General features: G+C 53.2%; 1 protein-coding gene across 7 annotated transcripts in view; it reads left to right on the top strand.

Moving 5' to 3' along the window:
- The first annotated feature begins 210 nt into the window (after positions 1-210).
- Positions 211-17,349, top strand: part of RGS12 (regulator of G protein signaling 12) — a 122,732-nt gene continuing 105,593 nt past the window's right edge. For 6 of the 7 annotated variants that reach the window (XR_014244427.1, XR_014244428.1, XM_082391241.1 and 3 more), the window contains exon 1: positions 533-618. The gene's annotated coding sequence lies outside the window, so the exon portion shown is untranslated. Of the gene's footprint in view, positions 281-532; positions 619-17,349 lie in introns of those variants that run through there. The other variant, XM_082391240.1, reaches the window with a different exon arrangement.

Genomic DNA, 17,349 nt, shown 5'->3' with positions numbered 1-17,349 from the left:
CGCCCCATAAGCCCCGCCCCTCCCCGGCCCCGCCCCTCCCCGGTCCCGCCACAGATGGCCCCGCCCCCGGGGTATACCTCTCCGCCCACGGCCCCGCCCACATTGGCCCCGCCCCAAACAGCCCTTAGGCCCCGCCCACGCGCTGGTATCACCCCCATTGACCCCGCCCCTCTCTGCGGCCCCGCCCCCTCTGCGGCCCCGCCCCTCGGCCCAGGGAGACAGCGGAGGCGACCGTTGGGCGCGCGGGCGGAGCGGTTCGCGGCCGGAGAGCGGGCGGCCGGTAGGTTGCGGGCCGGGCGCTGGCCGCCCCGCCTCCGCTTTCTTTCTTCTCTGGGCGCGCGCTCGCGCCCTCCGCGGTCCGCCCCGCCCAGCGGAGCGGAGGGTGCTGGGGCCGGCCGGCTCCTCAGTGTCGGGGCTTCCCGGCCGCCTCCGCCCCCGAGAGATACCTCTCCGCCCACGGCCCCGCCCTCATTGGCCCCGCCCCGAAACAGGCCCTTAGGCCCCGCCCACCCGCTGGTATCGCCCCCATTGACCCCGCCCCTCGGCCCAGGGAGAGACAGCGGAGTCGACTGTTGGGAGTGCGGGCGGAGCGGTTCGCGGCCGGAGAGCGAGCGGCCGGTAGGTTGCGGGCCGGGCGCTGGCCGCCCCGCCTCCGCTTTCTTTCTTCTCTGGGCGCGCGCTCGCGCCCTCCGCGGTCCGCCCCGCCCAGCGGAGCGGAGGGTGCTGGGGGCGGCCGGCTCCTCAGGGTCGGGGCCGCCCGGCCGCCGCCGCCCTCCTTTTGTTCCCGGGCCCGACTCCGGCCGAGTTGTGGGGCCGCCGCCGGGCCGGCCCTTGGCGGGACAGGAGGGCCGGGGGTCGGGGCCGGGCCGAGCCGCGGGCCTGCAGTGCCCACCGCGTTCGCTCGGACGGCGGCCGAGCCCGCGCGTCCCGGGCCGAGTCCGCACGGCTCCCGAGTTTCCTGTCCGATCTCACGGGCGGCCGCATTGTTTGGCCAGAGGCCGCCTCCAGAGACCCCAACTCTGGAAATCCACTGCCGCAACGCAGTGCAGTGCCGTGCCGGCTTCCCGGTGCAGGCTCCGTGCTGCAGCTCGGGGGTGGAGGGGTGAGACTGGGAGGCCCAGAGTGGTGGGTGTAGACAGAGAGCAGCCCAGAGTTGTGGGTGTAGACAGAGAGCAGCCCAGAGTTCTGGGTGTAGACAGAGAGCAGCCCAGAGTTCTGGGTGTAGACAGAGTAGTCCAGAGTTGTGAGTGTAGACAGAGAGCAGCCCAGAGTTGTGAGTGTAGACAGAGTAGTCCAGAGTTGTGAGTGTAGACAGAGAGCAGCCCAGAGTTGTGGGTGTAGACAGAGAGCAGCCCAGAGTTGTGGGTGTAGACAGAGTAGTCCAGAGTTGTGGGTGTAGACAGAGAGCAGCCCAGAGTTGTGGGTGTAGACAGAGAGCAGCCCAGAGTTCTGGGTGTAGATAGAGAGCAGCCCAGAGTTCTGGGTGTAGACAGAGTAGTCCAGAGTTGTGAGTGTAGACACAGAGCGGCCCAGAGTTGTGGGTGTAGACAGAGTGGTCCAGAGTTGTGAGTGTAGACAGAGCGGCCCAGAGTTGTGGGTGTAGACAGAGAGCAGCCCAGAGTTGTGAGTGTAGACAGAGTGGTCCAGAGTTGTGGGTGTAGACAGAGTAGTCCAGAGTTGTGAGTGTAGACAGAGAGCAGCCCAGAGTTGTGAGTGTAGACAGAGCGGCCCAGAGTTGTGGGTGTAGACAGAGCGGCCCAGAGTTGTGAGTGTAGACAGAGCGGCCCAGAGTTGTGGGTGTAGACAGAGCGGCCCAGAGTTGTGAGTGTAGACAGAGCGGCCCAGAGTTGTGGGTGTAGACAGAGTGGTCCAGAGTTGTGAGTGTAGACAGAGCGGCCCAGAGTTGTGGGTGTAGACAGAGCGGCCCAGAGTTGTGAGTGTAGACAGAGTGGCCCAGAGTTGTGGGTGTAGACAGAGTGGTCCAGAGTTGTGAGTGTAGACAGAGCGGCCCAGAATTGTGGGTGTAGACAGAGTCGTCCAGAGTTGTGAGTGTAGACTGAGCGGCCCAGAGTTGTGGGTGTAGACAGAGTAGTCCAGAGTTGTGAGTGTAGACCGAGCGGCCCAGAGTTGTGGGTGTAGACAGAGTAGTCCAGAGTTGTGAGTGTAGACAGCGAGCAGCCCAGAGCTGTGGGTGTAGACAGAGCCCTTGGCGGGCGAGCACCCTCTCTGTGCCTTGGTCTCCCCATTGCTGGCTTGGGTTTGTAACGCGAGCTGCCTGTGAGGCTGCTCAGGGTTGTGAGTGGGTCCGCGTGGTCAGTGTCCGTTACTTTCACGTGCTGTGATGGGAAGGGCACTTGTGAGGCCGGGGGACCTGCAGGTGGGACAGTGAGGCCTGTGGGGAAGGCGCCGCTTCCCCTTCCCCAGAGACCCCCCCCCCAACCCAGGTCTGAGACAGGAGCCCAAGTAGGCAGTGGGGAGAGGGCGGTGAGTAGAGAGAATACGTTTAAAGTTTTACTTTAGAAACATAGTGGTCACAGCGTGAGGTTTCATCAGAGCGCCTTCCGACCCAGTGGTCTTGAGGCCTAGAGATAATGGGCATGAGGTGGCCGGCACAGGACCTGGGCGCTGGGTGACCGCCTGGGGGCCGGGATGGGCAGAGGAGGACCTGGGCTGGGCGGACGTGTGGCGCTGACCTGTGGGCGGGTGCTGGGTGGCAGTGTCCTGCGCCGGGTCAGGAGGTGAGAGGCAGGCACTGAGTGGGCCTGCGCAGCCGAGAGGAGGGGGCCTGGACACTGCTGTGCCCCGGGGTCAAGGGCAGGCCTCCTTCCCCTCGTTCTAGAAGGAGGGCATCTGAGAGGAAGGGGCCAGTGGCCAGGCAGAGGAGCAGCTGCGGGCTGGGAGGCCGGGACCAGTGTGGCCCTGGCGGAGGGGCGGGCGGGAGGCGGGGGAGGTGAGGGCGGTCAAGGCCACCTGACCAGTGGAAGGAGTGGCCCGTGCCGCCCGCCCGCATCTCCCACAGCAGAGGTGATAGCATGTTCGTGCTCTGATTATATTGTCTTTTGACACTTGTCTTTGTCTGAAACAGGCCAAGCAAAAGGGTCAGGATGAAGGAGAAAACAGTGTGTTAGTGAAGACTTAACACATGCTGTGTAGCAGGTACACAAAACACAGCGAAGCCAGGGCGTCTTACATTTTCTTTGAATTTGGTGGAGTTCCCATAAACCTTTTACTTTCTAGTTAGCACGTGTATGTGTTTCCCGTGACCTCTGTAACAAATTACCTCCAGCTTAGTGGCTTAAAGAGCAGAAATGTACCCCTCGCAGTTCTGGAGGCTGTCCCCACACGCCTTGGCCCTGGGCCCCATGTCACACTGCCCTGGCGCCCCTGCTTCCGGCCTTGTGTCCTGTCTTCACACCTCCCCCTGCCTCCCTCCCGTGAGGACACCTGTGGTCGCACCTGCGTGTGGAACCCAGGGTCCTCTCCCAGCAAGGGCTGTTTAATGTAATCCCACCTGCCAAGTCCCTGTTGCTTATAAGGTGACATTCGCAGTTCCAGGGCCTCGGACCCGATGTCGTTGCGGACCACCCTGACTACTTTTGGAAGGGCTGTGGTCTCTCCCGTCCTGTGCTGGGGAACAGCCATCTCGTACACCTTCCCCGACTGGGCGCTGCTGGCCCTGCGTCCAGAAGGGCCTCGCGGTGTCCCCTGCTGTGCGCTGGAGGAGAGGCCGCAGCTGTCCCGGGAGAGAAGATGAGCTTTGCTTGGGGTTCAAGTCTGGCAGATCACTCGTTTTTACTTTTGGGGGTGGTGGTTACCAGCTCCTTTGGCCATCTGACAAGAGCTGTAGTCAGTCCTCAGAAGTACACTTAACCCACGTGCACGTGCAATTTTAATACAGACACAAGTTTATCTGCGGTTTTTGGGGGTTCACCAGGTTCATCCCCGAGATCATGTACTCCAGGCAAGTAAAATGCCTAGTTTGTCCTTTCTGCTTTCTTTCCTCTTTTCCTGTGGCCTTACTGTGCCCAACCCTGTAATCAGGTGATATCCCGATGTGTCTCCTTCCTTGTTTTTTTTTTTTTTAATTTAATTAATTAATTAATTAATTAATTTATGGCTGTGTTGGGTCTTCGTTTCTGTGCGAGGGCTTTCTCTAGTTGCGGCAAGTGGGGGCCACTCTTCATCGCGGTGCGCGGGCCTCTCACTATCACGGCTTCTATTGTCGCGGAGCACAGGCTCCAGACGCGCAGGCTCAGTAGTTGTGGCTCACAGGCCTAGTTGCTCCGCGGCATGTGGGATCTTCCCAGACCAGGGCTCGAACCCGTGTCCCCTGCATTGGCAGGCAGATTCTCAACTGCTGCGCCACTGGGGAAGCCCCTTGGTTTTTTTTTTTACACACATCATGCTGCACCATTTTTGTCCCTTGACAGTGGCCATCCTTCTAGGACACCAGATGAAGAGCTAAGGCTACTGATTAAAGAATCAGACAGCAGGCCCTCTCCTGTCCTGCTTGCCCCCATCTCCAAGGGGCAGTCATCTCAGGCATCCTATTTTCTCAGGCATTTACTGCCATTTAAGCTGCTGTCTTAAAATGTGTGTGTTTGATTTCTCTCGAAGATGCGAGGGAGGGCTGGCTCTCCCCTCCGCTGCACCACTGCTTCCTCTCCCTCCATTTCCCAACTTCATCACATCACCTTCTTTTGGTTAGACTAGTGTCCGCTGCTCACGTGTTTGTTACTGAACCACACGGTACCTGAGCACAACTCCTTTCTCACCCAGCCCTGTCACTCCCCTGTCAACCTCTCTCTCCTCACCCCAGCACGCGCCCTGCCACACCCCTCTTGTGGTGGCCCTTGTTGTTGGGGACTTCGCTTCTGGAATCCCGCTTCCTGCCCCACTCTGTCCTGGTCCCTATGGGACCTGCACGCCTGCGCCCCCGTGTTCCCGCGCTCGGGACCTCTATTCTCTGTCTGGGCTCACTCCTTGTTCTGTTGAGTGCATATTCATGATAACTAAGAAACATTAACTAGATTTTTCTTTTGCCCTTGATTCTGAAAGTATCTTTGTTTCACTCTTCAGTTAACTTTTAGTTTAGCTGGGTATAGAATTCTACTGAAAAGTATTTTCTCAGAATTTTGAAGACGTTGCTTCATTGTGTGTAGTTTCTGGCACTGGTGGACGCTGATGCCGTGGTGGTTTCAGGTCTCTGTGTGTGATCTGGCCCCACAGGAGCTTCTCTTGTTCCCCATGTTCTGAACTATCAGTTGGTGACATACGTTCTCATCACTGTCCTGGGCCAGGTAGCCCCCTTCAGCCTAGGCCTGATGTTTTGTGTTATTCTTAGTTTTCTTTCTTTCAGTTTTGTGTCTCTCTGGAACTCCTTTATTTGGAGGCTGGAACTCCTGGGCTGACCTGCTAATCCCTGATCTTCCTTCTCCTCTTGTTGATCTCTTTGATGTTTGTTCTGCTCTTGGGAGATTGCTTTGCATTGTCTTCTGACTCTTCTGTTAATTGTTTTATTTCTGTTATCCCTTTTATTGTTCAATAGTTCTTTTTTATTTCGATTTTCCTTTTCTATTTATCTCTTAGAAGGTAATAATTAAGGATACTTTGAGTTTTTATTCTTCTTATCTTTCTTTTTTTTTTTTTTTTAAAGATTTTAGTAGTGTCTATTTTTATTTATTTTTATTTTTGGTTGCGTTGAGTCTTCGTTTCTGTGCGAGGGCTTTCTCTAGTTGCGGCAAGTGGGGGCCACTCTTCATCGCGGTGCACGGGCCTCTCACTATTGCGGCCTCTCTTGTTGCGGAGCGCAGGCTCCAGACGCACAGGCTCAGTAGCTGTGGCTCACGGGCCTAGTTGCTCTGCGGCATGTGGGATCTTCCCAGACCAGGGCTCGAACCCGCGTCCCCTGCATTGACAGGCAGATTCTCAACCACTGCACCACCAGGGAAGCCCCTTATCTTTCTTTTTTCCCCCTATTTTTTACTAGACTATATCCTTCATGAGAACAAGGATTTTTTAAAAAATAAATTTATTTATTTTTGGCTGTGTTGGGTCTTTGTTGCTGTGCACTGGCTTTCTCTAGTTGCAGTGAGCAGTGGCTACTCTTCGTTGTGGTGCGCGAGCTTCTCATTGCAGTGGCTTCTCTTGTTGCAGAGCACGGGCTTCAGTAGTTACAGCACGTGGGCTCAGTAGCTGTGGTTCACGGGCTCTAGAGCACAGGCTCATTAGTCGTGGTGCATGGGCTTAGTTGCTCTGTGGCATGTGGGATCTTCCCAGACCAGGGCTCGAACCCGTGTCCCCTGCATTGGCAGGTGGATTCTTAACCACTGCACCACCAGGGAAGTCCCTTGAGAACAAGGATTTTTTTTTTTCCTCAGTATTATTCATGGCTGAATTCAAACACCTAAAATTGTGCCTGGCACATAGAAGGAACACTATATGGTGTTCAGATCTCCTATATTACTGATTTTTTGTGGGGTAGGGATTCTGGTCCTTCTAATAATTGTTGAGAAAAGTGTTAAAGTCTCCATTGTTGACTGTGGATTGTTGATTTCTGCCTTGAGTTCTTTCAGGTTTTTCTTTATATATCTGAAGCCCTGTTATTAGGCTTGTACACTTTGGGGGTGATTTGTCTTCCTGATGAACAGAGCTTTTGTTTTGAAGCCCATTTATCTGACACTGATACGCTCCCCCAGCTGTCTCATGTTTACTGTCTGCACCTTATGGCTTTTCCATCCTTTTACTCTCAGCCTGTCTGTATGCTGACATTCAAAGTTAGCTTCTCATAAAGCCCATTTCATACTTTCTGCTTTTGAATGTGAGTGTTTTTTCCATTTCCAGTTTTAATGTTTTAATTTCCCCCAAATTGAAAATTTTTATTAGCTAATAAATAAACAAATAATAAACACAAACTTTTCCAAAGCAGTTTTAGGGGGGAATGGGCATAAATAATATTTGGAACACTCTTAATACCAATTTTTAGAAAGTGTTTGTTATAGAAATTATTTGAATAGATACAGAGTAAACAGAAGAATACAGTGAACGCCCAGGTACTGTCACTCACCTGTGACGGCCTGTGATGACTGTCGACGTCTGGGCTTTCTTGTCTCACCGTGACTCCACCTGCTCCTCCCTCCTCTTTTGTCGTAGCTTTTCATTTCCGTTCCATGTGACTATTAATAGGGCTGATTTGTGTCTCCACTTTGTTTTCTGTTTGTCCTATTTTTTTTCTTTCCTGTCTTGTTTTGGGTTAATTGAATGCATGCATATATGTGTGTACATACACAAAGGTATGTACATGTTTGTATCTGTGTATTGCATGTACCAGATGTGTATTTATCTGTAGTAAATATACACACATATTTTCTAGTATTCCATCTTAATTCCTGTCTTGGCTTTTTGGCTGTACCTCTTTGCATTATTTTTTAGTAGTGTAAAATATGTATACTAACTTACTGCAGTCTGTTTAGAGTTAATTGTGTAACACTTTAGAAAAAATGTTAAGAATTTTATAATAGTAATAAAAGTTCCATTTATCCCCCCTTTGAGCTATTTGTTGTCATTCGTCTTGTATCTACATATGTTATAAACCATACAACACATGGTTATAATTTTTGCTTTAAAAAGTCGTATGTATTTTAAAGAAATTAAGAAAAGGAAAATAATATTTCAAAACATTTACCTGCATATTCACCATTTCTGTTGTGCTTCATTCCCTCTCGTAGATTTGAGTTTCCATCTGGTATCCTTTCTCTTCAGCTTGAAACACCTCCTGTAGCATTTCTTGCCTGTTGGTGACAGATTCTCCCAATTTTGGTTTATCTGAACTGTCTTCATTTTCCTTCAGTTTTAAAGGATCTTTGTGCTGGCTGTAGAATTCCGGTTTCTCCTTCCCAGCCCTCTGGTTCGCTTGTCTTCCGGCTGCTGTTGTGTAGATGTCAGCCTCGCCATCGCCGCCTTGTCCCCATGTATCACGTGGCGTCTTTGCCTTTGCCGTCCGGCACTTGGACTGTGGCGTGCTTCGGCGGGTTTTCTTTGTATTTATCCTGCTCAGGGTTTGTTGAGCTTCTTGGATAAATAAGTTTATAATTTTTTACCCGATTTGGGGGAAATGTGGTCATTGTTTATTCAGATGTTTTTCTGCCCCGTTTGTTTTCCTCTCCTTCTGGCGCTCCTATTACATGTGTGGCTGATGTTTGTTTGTTATTGTTCCGCAGGGCATTTAAGCCCTGTTCTAATTTAAAATTTTTTTCTCTTTCTCATCTCCTTCTCTTCCGTCTCCAGTCCAAATTAAGTCCATTTCATTCGATGAGTTTTAAAATTTCAGTTACTGTAGTTTTTATTTCTAGAGTTTCCACTGGCTTCTTTCCTATAGTTTCCATTTCTCTACTGAGATAGGCCACCTGTTTATTTGACTGTATCTTCCATTAAATCCTTGAACACACTATATTAGCTGCCTTAAAGTTCTGATCTGCTAATTTCAACTCCTAGGTTATCTCAGGATAACTTCCCACTGGCTTCTTTGTCTCTTGACTGTGGGTCACACCTTCCTGTTTCTGTGAACATCTAGTAATATTTGACTGTGTACTGGACACTGTGGATGATCCACTAGTGGTTCTTTTTTCTGAAGAGTGTTGATTTGTCAGGACTCACACAGACCTCTCTGCATCACGTCTGCTGCTGTGCTTGGACTCTGGCTTCCTCCTCGGAGGCTCTCTGGGCACAGGCTGCTCAGGGGCTGGCCGAGGGCTGGGCAGAGTTTACCAGCAGACCTCAGGGCTTCCTCTCTCCCCAGCTACCTCCTGTCTGAGACGCTGAGATGTTCCCCTCACTTTCCAGCCACCTGCCATGCCCAGACTCCATCCTGTGACTAGAAGCTGGAGGATTGCAGCTTCCACCTGAGCTCTAGACGTGTACAAACACACACCTTACCCAGTGCAGCCCCCTTCTTGCAGAGGATAACTGCCCTCCGGTTTCTGCCTGCTGTCATAGCTCTTCAAAGAGTTGGTTTTTATATTTTGTACCTGGTCGGAACTTGATTCTTCACAGGCGGATGCATGAGGCTGTCACTTCACTGACGGACCTCCTGGCACTTCGGTTAGTAGCCAGGCGTTGACCTTTGGGGTTTACTTGTTTCTCATCTAGAGAATCAAGTAATTGGGGAGTGAGCCACTCCAGCTTAGGAGAAAGCTCTTCCTTACCAAGTCCTGGATGAGATGAAGTCCAGGGCGGCTCTTCTGGGATGCCTTCTTAGACACATAAAGCAGTGTGGGGAGCGTGTTGGCCGGTGTGCACCCCTCGCTGCATCCGTACGACGTGAGCCGCCGAGGGGTGAGGACGAGGGTTTTGTCCTCTGACCTCTGGTGGGGGGGCGGTCCTGCTGGTGCGGGTTCCCTCGACGCAGGGCTCCGTTTGGTACCTGCTCTTCACCCCGCCCCGGTGTCTAGCCCGACCTCGGCAGACTGCTTTTCTGTGCCAGCTTCTGTCTGTAAAATAGGGTTAATGATAATGCTGTCGTGCGGATGAGCTAGAATAACGAGTGTGAAGTGCTGGGGACCGTGTGGCCCGTAGGATGTTCCTGGTGCCGTTCGCGTGGCTGCTGTGAGTGGACGTGTGCCTGTGGGCACACCCGCGTCCAGCCCCTGCTGCGGGCCGGCCTGTGGCTCCGTGGCTCTTGAGTGCAGTCCCGAGGAGCCCGGCCTGGGACACGCTTTACCTGGAGGCATTTGGGCAACGTGAGGTGCCCAGACCGCCCGCTCCCCAGAGCCCCCATCCCTAGTGGCCTGGAGCCCGGCCGGGATGGGCACCGAGGCGTTTCACAGCCAGTCCACTCCTGACCGCGAGGGTGGGGCAGCTGGGCCCGGGCTGGGGGGCTCCTGGGCGCACTTTGTGTGAGTTTCCCGGGGCCGTGGAACAAAGCACTGCCAACTGGGGGGCTTACACCAGCGGGGATTTATTCTCGCTGCTCTGGAGGCGGATGTCCACATCAAGGTGTGGGCAGGGCCCGGCTGGGCTCCCCCTGGGGGCCCCCGTTGTGGGGAGATCCTTCCCACCTCTTCTGGCTCCTGGTGGCCGCTCGTGGCCCCTACGCTCCTGTCTCTGCCTCCGTCTTCACGTGGCTTCCCCTGTGTCTCAGCTTCCCTCTGCCTCCCTCTTACAGGGCAGGGCCCGGCTGGGTTCCCCCTGCCTTGCCCTCTTGTGATGGCATTTAGGGCCCCCTGGGTAGCCCAGCACCGTCTCCTCATCTGAGAATCCTTCACACAAGCCCATCTGCAGAGACCCTTTTTCCAAATGAGGTCACATTCCCAGCTCCTGGGGATTAGGACCTGATGTCTTTGGGGCCACCGTGCGGCCCACCACACCCTGCCTGGACCTGGGAGGCGAGGAGCCCCGTGGGATCGTGGGCAGGGGATGGGCCTCCTGCCACGTGGCCTGCTCTGGCCACGCGTCCTCCGTTGATTTCCGAGGGCTCTGCCCGCCGCCCGCCTGTGTGCAGGCTGAGCCCGTGTGCAGGCTGAGGCGGGTACTGGGACTCTGTGCACTTGCAGATTTCTGTCTCCCTGAGAGTGACTGGGAGAGACGCAGAGCACAGAAAGGTTCCCGTCTGCCCCACTGAAAAAGGCAACAAGGGCAGTGCGACACCCTGCGGCTTCTTCCTCTTGACTCCTGTAGCGAATGAGCAGATTTGTACGTGGGGGGATGTTCTGTAGGAGGCCTGAGAAAAGACCCCTTTCTTGGAGAGGAGAGTTGTTCTCCGCCGGTGCCGGCCTTGGCGTGAGCGAGGAGGCGGGGACCAGGCAGCCAGGTGGGCGGAGGGTTTGGCTGTGCCTCCTGTCCTGGGCCGCTGGGAGGGTGGCGGGACAGCCAGGTTCCGGCGGGGGGCTGCTGCCTCAGGACTGTGGGGCTGTCCCTTCATAGTTAGATGTGCTGGATAAAAACTGCTGTGCGATATTTGGGGCACAGTTACACTAAAAAGTTATTCGTCTTTTATCTGGAATTCAGGTTTAACCAAGTGGCCTTCATTTTCATTTGCTAAATCCAGCAACTTTATTTATAGTCCCCCCCTGCCCAGGTTTCAAAACCACAAACAGAAATAAATACCAAGCAGAGCTGAAAAGGGAAAGTCAAATAGCAACAGGAATGGAAAATTGAGATGGTTTAACCTTCAGTATTTCAATTTGTAGAATTTGTTTCTGGAATCAAAACTAGCCCCCCAGTTCCATCAGCTATAGAGCCTGAAACATTGTAGCCCCAGCTTGTCCCGTCTACTTTCTGGAATCGGTATGGCCAGGCTGGCACCCAGAGCAAGCCAGGAGCTCGAGGGCAGGGTCTGCCCGCCGATGGCAGGGGTAGGGTGTCACTGCTCTCGGACCCCTCCGCTCAGCCCTGGCTGCGGGGGGCTGGGTGGGAGCGTGGTAGGGCTCCCGGCCCGCCTGAGCTTCTGCTTGGTGTGGTGCTTCTGGGCAGTGGGGATTTCTGGGGCTTCCGGCCCCTGTGTGTTCTGACCTTGTGGCAGGTGGACCCCTGGCTGACGTTCCTGCCACTCCTTGTGGCTGTCTTGTTCCGCTTCCCCTGCCCCCTGGAACCTGCCTCCTGTCCTGTTCTCCCCCAACCCCGACTGTGCACCCACAGTGGCATGTGGACCACTGCCCAGGGCTGGGAGGGGAGGGGCTGCTGAGCAAACGGCAGGCGTGGCCCAGGTGTGGGTGTCCTCCACTGGGCTGCCGGGTAGCTGGGGGGTGATGAGGCTTCGGGGAGTTCGGGGGTCTGGCTGGGGGGGGCCACCTGAGCCAAGGAGCGGCGGAGGGAGGGAGGGGGAGAGAGTAGGTTCAGGGAAGAGCAATTTTTCAAATGGAGTCAGGGCTTCGGTTGCCCTCCTGTGGGTCCCTCCAACTTCCGTGTGTGATGGTACTGGCCCATTGAGCTGTTTTGTCCCCCAGGGTGGCTGGCCCTGGGAGGGCGGGGCCGTCACTGGTCATCTGATCGTAGTTGTCTACCCGGTGCTGCTGTAGAGGCCACTGGACAGTTATTGAATGAATGAATGAGTGAATGAATGAATGGGTGAGCAGGGAGGTCATGGGATGGTGAAGGTGGACCTGCCCAAGGTGAGCGTTGAGGTTTGGGCTGGGACCCTGGGCGGCAGCCGGGGAGGATCCCGGGCTGGAGCAGGGTGGGCTGTGGAGGTGCGGCCGGCAGGTGTGAGCAGGGGCCGCTGCAGGTGCTGGCAGCCCAGCCAGCCTCTCCCCTGCCTGTCTCCTGCCCCTGTCTTTGCCGCCATCACCCTGCCATCTCCCACCTGGATGTCCGGCTGCCTGCCTTCTGCCGAGCTCCTCCTTTCCTTAGTTGAGACCTTTCTTAAATTCCTTCCTGTGTAGAAAGTGTTCTTATTGTGATGGGAGTTTAAAAGTTACTTCCAAATGCACCAACCTCAGTATCTTCGTTATGCCCATCACACTGGAGAGTGATGCAGAGTGGCAGCAGAGGGTGCCTGGTCAGCCAGCGATCAGGCCCCACGTGTGCTCGGGGGACGGTTTTTATGGACACGGGTGCCTGGTTACAACATAGGTGTCTTTTGTGTCCCCTGAGGCTGCAGGGTCTGTGCCCCTCAGTGCCTGTGTGAGCCTAGCCGGTGCGAAACGATGCTGCCTTCTGCTTGTTGGAGGTCTTACGCTTTAAAAAAAATTTTTTTTTTTAATTTTTAAAAATTGTTTTATTGAAGTATAGTTGATTTACAACATTGTGTTTTACACTTTTATTTATTTCTTTTAGATGAGAGAGATCTCACACATTTGTTTCTCTTAACTGGTTATCATTTGGATTTTTCGTGATGTAAACTTTACAAAGGATTAGAATCACTCAGAAAGATGTAAAATAGCAATATTTTTGAACCAGTAAAACGGACCTTTGTAATTTAAAATAGTATCTTTTCTGCTAAATCTAGACTTTCTTTTCATACTTTGAGAAAAGGAGAAGTGCTGGTGAGGGGGCTGCTTGGTTGAGGCCTGGCGTAGGCAGGGGCACCGGGGACAGAGATAAAATATTCAAGCCACCCTGCAGGTATCCTGTTCCCACAGGCCCTTCTGTTCTGAGCGCTTTGGGTGCTCGCGGGGTTCCTTGGGTCTCCCTTCCTTGGGGGCAGCCCTCTCCTTCCTCCGCAGCTGAGCTGTACTCGGCTTTACAGCACTGAGAGAGAGCTCAGTGCTGTAAAAAGAACACCCCGTGGTGTGTTCTCTTGAAAGAAGATGGAGCTAGATGAGTTTTTTTTATTTATTAAAAAAAATTTTTTTTTTCCTTTCTGCATATTTTGTAAACATTCAGCTATACCAGGTCTTAGTTGTGGCATGTGGGATCTTTAGTTGTGGCATGTGAACTCTTAGTTGCAGCATGTGGGATCTAGTTCCCTGACCAGCGATTGAACCCGGGCCCCCTGCATTGGGAATGCGGAGTCTTAACTACTGGACCACCAGGGAAGTCCCTGGAACCAGATGAGTTTAAAGCTAGTGTTTTAAACTTTCTTTACGTGGGAAGTATGACATCAGCAGAGCTGTATGTCTTCAAGTTCACATTATTTTCGGAATTCCATTTCCTTTTAACGTTATTAGACTGTGAGTAATAATTTTGTATACATTTTCCTGCTGTGTTTAAATGTTCTTAAGGTTGCCAGTCTTTCATTTCCCCTCTTTCTTATTTTTTCTCCTCTTTCCAGATTACTTGTATTTGTCGTATTTCCTAATTCTAAGAGCTGCTTTGCTGTTTAGTAAATTCTTGTCTCCATCCCTAGTCGATGGGTGGCTGCCTCGTGATGACCTGACTCTGGCTGAGGCTGACTTGGGAGCAGGAAGGGACGTGCCCCCGGAGAAATTCTTGTCTCCATCCCTAGTCGATGGGTGGCTGCCTCGTGATGACCTGACTCTGGCTGAGGCTGACTTGGGAGCAGGAAGGGACGTGCCCCCGGAGGCCAGAACCCAGGCATCTGCTCCGTGTCCCTGCAGCCTGACCTCTTGGTTTCTCTGGGCTTAAAGTGTTAAAACCCTAAGAACTGACATTTTGAAAAAAACCCACGCAAAAAACTCTGCATAATAACAAAGTGCTGAGCTGGAACATTTTATGTGTGGTACTCTTCTCTTCAGCCTATCATAAATTATTCAACAACCGCGCGTCCTAATAATTTTAGGGGCTGCTGACCTGCTTCCTAAACTTAGGTTAATGTGCAAATTTGGGAGATGAAGCTACCAAGGAGTTGAGCTAGACTGTTTGAGAACCAGGTGGATGATTTTTGTTAGCAGAAATACTTCAGGGGAGGCCAGTTTCTACACAGGCATTTGCTCGTGTGCTAATAGTAAAAAGTGTGGTTAAGAGCCCAAACTGAAACTGGTCAGCCTGAGTTTGAATCCTAACTCTGTCTTCGGACGTGGTTGTAGGCGAGATGCCTGAGCCTCGGTTTCTTCATTTGTAAAACAGGACTGTTATATTTAGCTTGTGAGACTGATTGATTAGGAGGTCATCCAAAAGTAGTCATTTTTATTAACCAGTTTTTCCCATTCCTGGTCAGTTTATCTTTGATTTATGCAGCATGATTTCCTTAATCACCTCATCACAGATTAGATTTGAGGGAAAAATACTTAATCATGCATTGCTGCTTAGAAATAAATATAGCACTGTTTTGTGTATATTTACAACAGGAATGGTAACAAGTCAAGTGATAACATTCATATTTTGGATTACGTGGTACGTTAGTTATTGCTGCCATATAACAAATCACCCCCCCGAAACGACAAGGGCTTTCTGCCTCCCAGTTCCTGTGGTCAGGACCCCGGGGGCGGCTTAGCTGGGTCCGCGGTTCCAGCTCTCACGCCGGCTTGTGATGAGGGTGCAGTGGGTGAGGAGCCACTCCTACGCTCACTCTCGTAGCAGCTGGTGGCCTCGAAGATCCACTTCCAAGGTCACAATGTGACTGTCGGCAGGCCGCACGGCCTTGCTGGCTGGGGGCCAGAGACGCTGTTCTTTGCCACGTGGGCTGCTTCTCGGGGCAGCTCACAGCCTGGCCGCTGACTTCCCTCAGAGCGAGGGCGGCGGGGAGGCAGTCTTTGGGTAGCCTGTCTTGGAAGCGACATCTCGTCACTTTTGCCATATTCAGTTTATTTGAAGCGAGGCACCAGGTGTAGCCTGCACTCAGGGAAGGGGGCTGCCCAGGGTGGGACGACTCGGGGGCAGGATCGTTGGGGCCATCTCAGAGGCTGCCTATCTGTGTCCAGCCCACGGCCCCAGTGGTTCACGCCCCTCGCACGTACAGAACGCACTGCCCCCGAGATCCCTCCACGATGGCATCAGCTCAAGAGTCCAGAAGGCCGTCATCCGGACGGGCTCCAGGTGTGGGTGAGGGTCCCCGGCTGTAGTTGCTTGAGCACAGCTCCGGGGGTGCCCTTCGTCTCCATCTGTAGACCGGAACTGAAGGCCAACTATCAGCCCCTCCCCAGAACAGTAATGCAGTGTTGGGACAGACATAGGGTAACCACTGTAGACGCTCCTCAAAAAGAAGGGAAAAGGGAAGGCGTAAAGGAGTCACAGGTGCACAGCAACTCTTTAATCCAGCCTGGAAAATGTTGGAAATCGCTTCTGAAGATTTGGGGATGGTGGCTCTCGCTCTGCCTTCTGTGCTCCTGATTCTTCTCTTTCCCTTTTCGTGAAGGCAGCACGCGTTTGCAGTTGAGTCATTCTCTCAGCCTTCTTCCCGCCAGTAGACTTTTGGAGATCCAGTGCCCAATTTTCATTTTGTACTGCCTGTGACTCTTTCAGTTCAAGCTGGCAGTGTTTCCACTGATAGTGTTTTCTTGAAAACTTTGTGGGCCTCCTGTGAATCTCATTGGTGTTCACGCCATCAGACAAGAGTCATCCTTCAGATCTCTCTGAGATAAGCCCTTCTCTGCCTTGGGCTCCTGCAGGGTGAGGGACGGCGCCCGTGGGCATCCTAGAGGCCCAGATGTTCAATGAGAAGGTCTCTTTACGGGGAGCTGTCCATCTCTTACACCTTTCCTTACACGCAGCGGCTTGCACGCGGCATCACACGCACGAGGACTCTGCCCTGAACAGAAGAGGAAGGTGAGGTGAGGAGTTGGCTTTTGGGGACGTTCGGGTTCTTGTGGGTGGTTGCTCGGAAGAGAGTCAGGTGGCAGGAGGTGACAGTGATGACGAGTTCAGAGCAGGTGTGGAGAGGAGGAGGTGGATGCAGGCGAGCTTGCCCAGGGGGACAGATCAGCCGTGCGGGAGGAATGCAAGTGGGGTGAAGACAGGGCCACGCTGGAGGTCATACTCATGGCAGGTCCGTGTCTCCCCTCTCCTGTGTCACCTAGATTCAGTTAGGCTAATTGGATTTTAGTTTTGGGGCTTTCTGTATGCATTGCTTGTGAACACATGACACCATATGCTCAACAAGTGTCTGGCCCTGTGGTCTGAAAACTCCTGACGGTTGTTTCCCTCCTTAAGTAGAAATGTGTCAGTCTGCTCTGGCACTTGAACCTCAGGACCATCCCTCAGGGTATAGGTCGTGTACTTGGAAGAGGCAGGTGACCCGAGTGGAGAACGACCCGTGGTCCTAGCCGCCTGGCCCGGCCCACCGTGGCTCCCTGCTTCTCTTGGGTTGGGTGTTTGCAGGGACTTGGGTGCCTGGGAACTCTGCGTGTCTCACCTGATGGGCGGTTCGGCTGCCAGCTGTCCTTGGAGGTGTTGGGCTGGGTTCAGGGGTTCAGGTCTGATGAGGTTTGGGAATAGGGAATGAGGGTGGGATTCTAGCTTCATTTTAGGGAAGAAACGTGCCAGAGTGGATTTTCGCCAGTTTCCTGATGTTTGGCTCGCTCTGATCCCTTTCCCTCTTCTGAGTTGGTGCTGATCCAGACCTCTGTTGATGGATGTGGTGATGGGGCGAGCCTCACCTTCTGCCCTGGACTTGCAGTTGGACCTGCTTTCGTGCCACCAGGGCAGGGCGTCTTGCTGAGGCCTCACCCCCTTGCTGATCCCCATCCCAGCTCCGGCAGAGTCTCCTGAGACCCCACAGCCGTGGTGGGGGCCTGCCGCAGGGCACAGGTCTCCTCTGTTTTGTCCCTTCGGTGGGGCAGGATTGATGTGGGTCTGGAGAGAGAAGGCAGCCTTCATTTTTGTACAGCTGGGAATTAGGTGTTCCTGATGACGGTGGCCTGCGTAGAAAAACCCATTGCCCTCTTCAGTTAACTTTTTTTTTTTTCTCCTTACAAAAGTCATATCTATTCTTTTTAGAAAGTTTAGACATTATGGACTAAAGTAATTAAATTCTAACACTTAGAGACAGCGAGGCCATGTCCTGAACAGTTATTG

The sequence above is a fragment of the Balaenoptera borealis genome (assembly GCF_965194805.1).
Source record: "Balaenoptera borealis genome assembly, chromosome: 4".
Classification (NCBI taxonomy): domain Eukaryota; kingdom Metazoa; phylum Chordata; class Mammalia; order Artiodactyla; family Balaenopteridae; genus Balaenoptera; species Balaenoptera borealis.
Note: the sequence above shows the minus strand (reverse complement) of the source record. Positions and strands in the feature narration are given on the sequence as shown.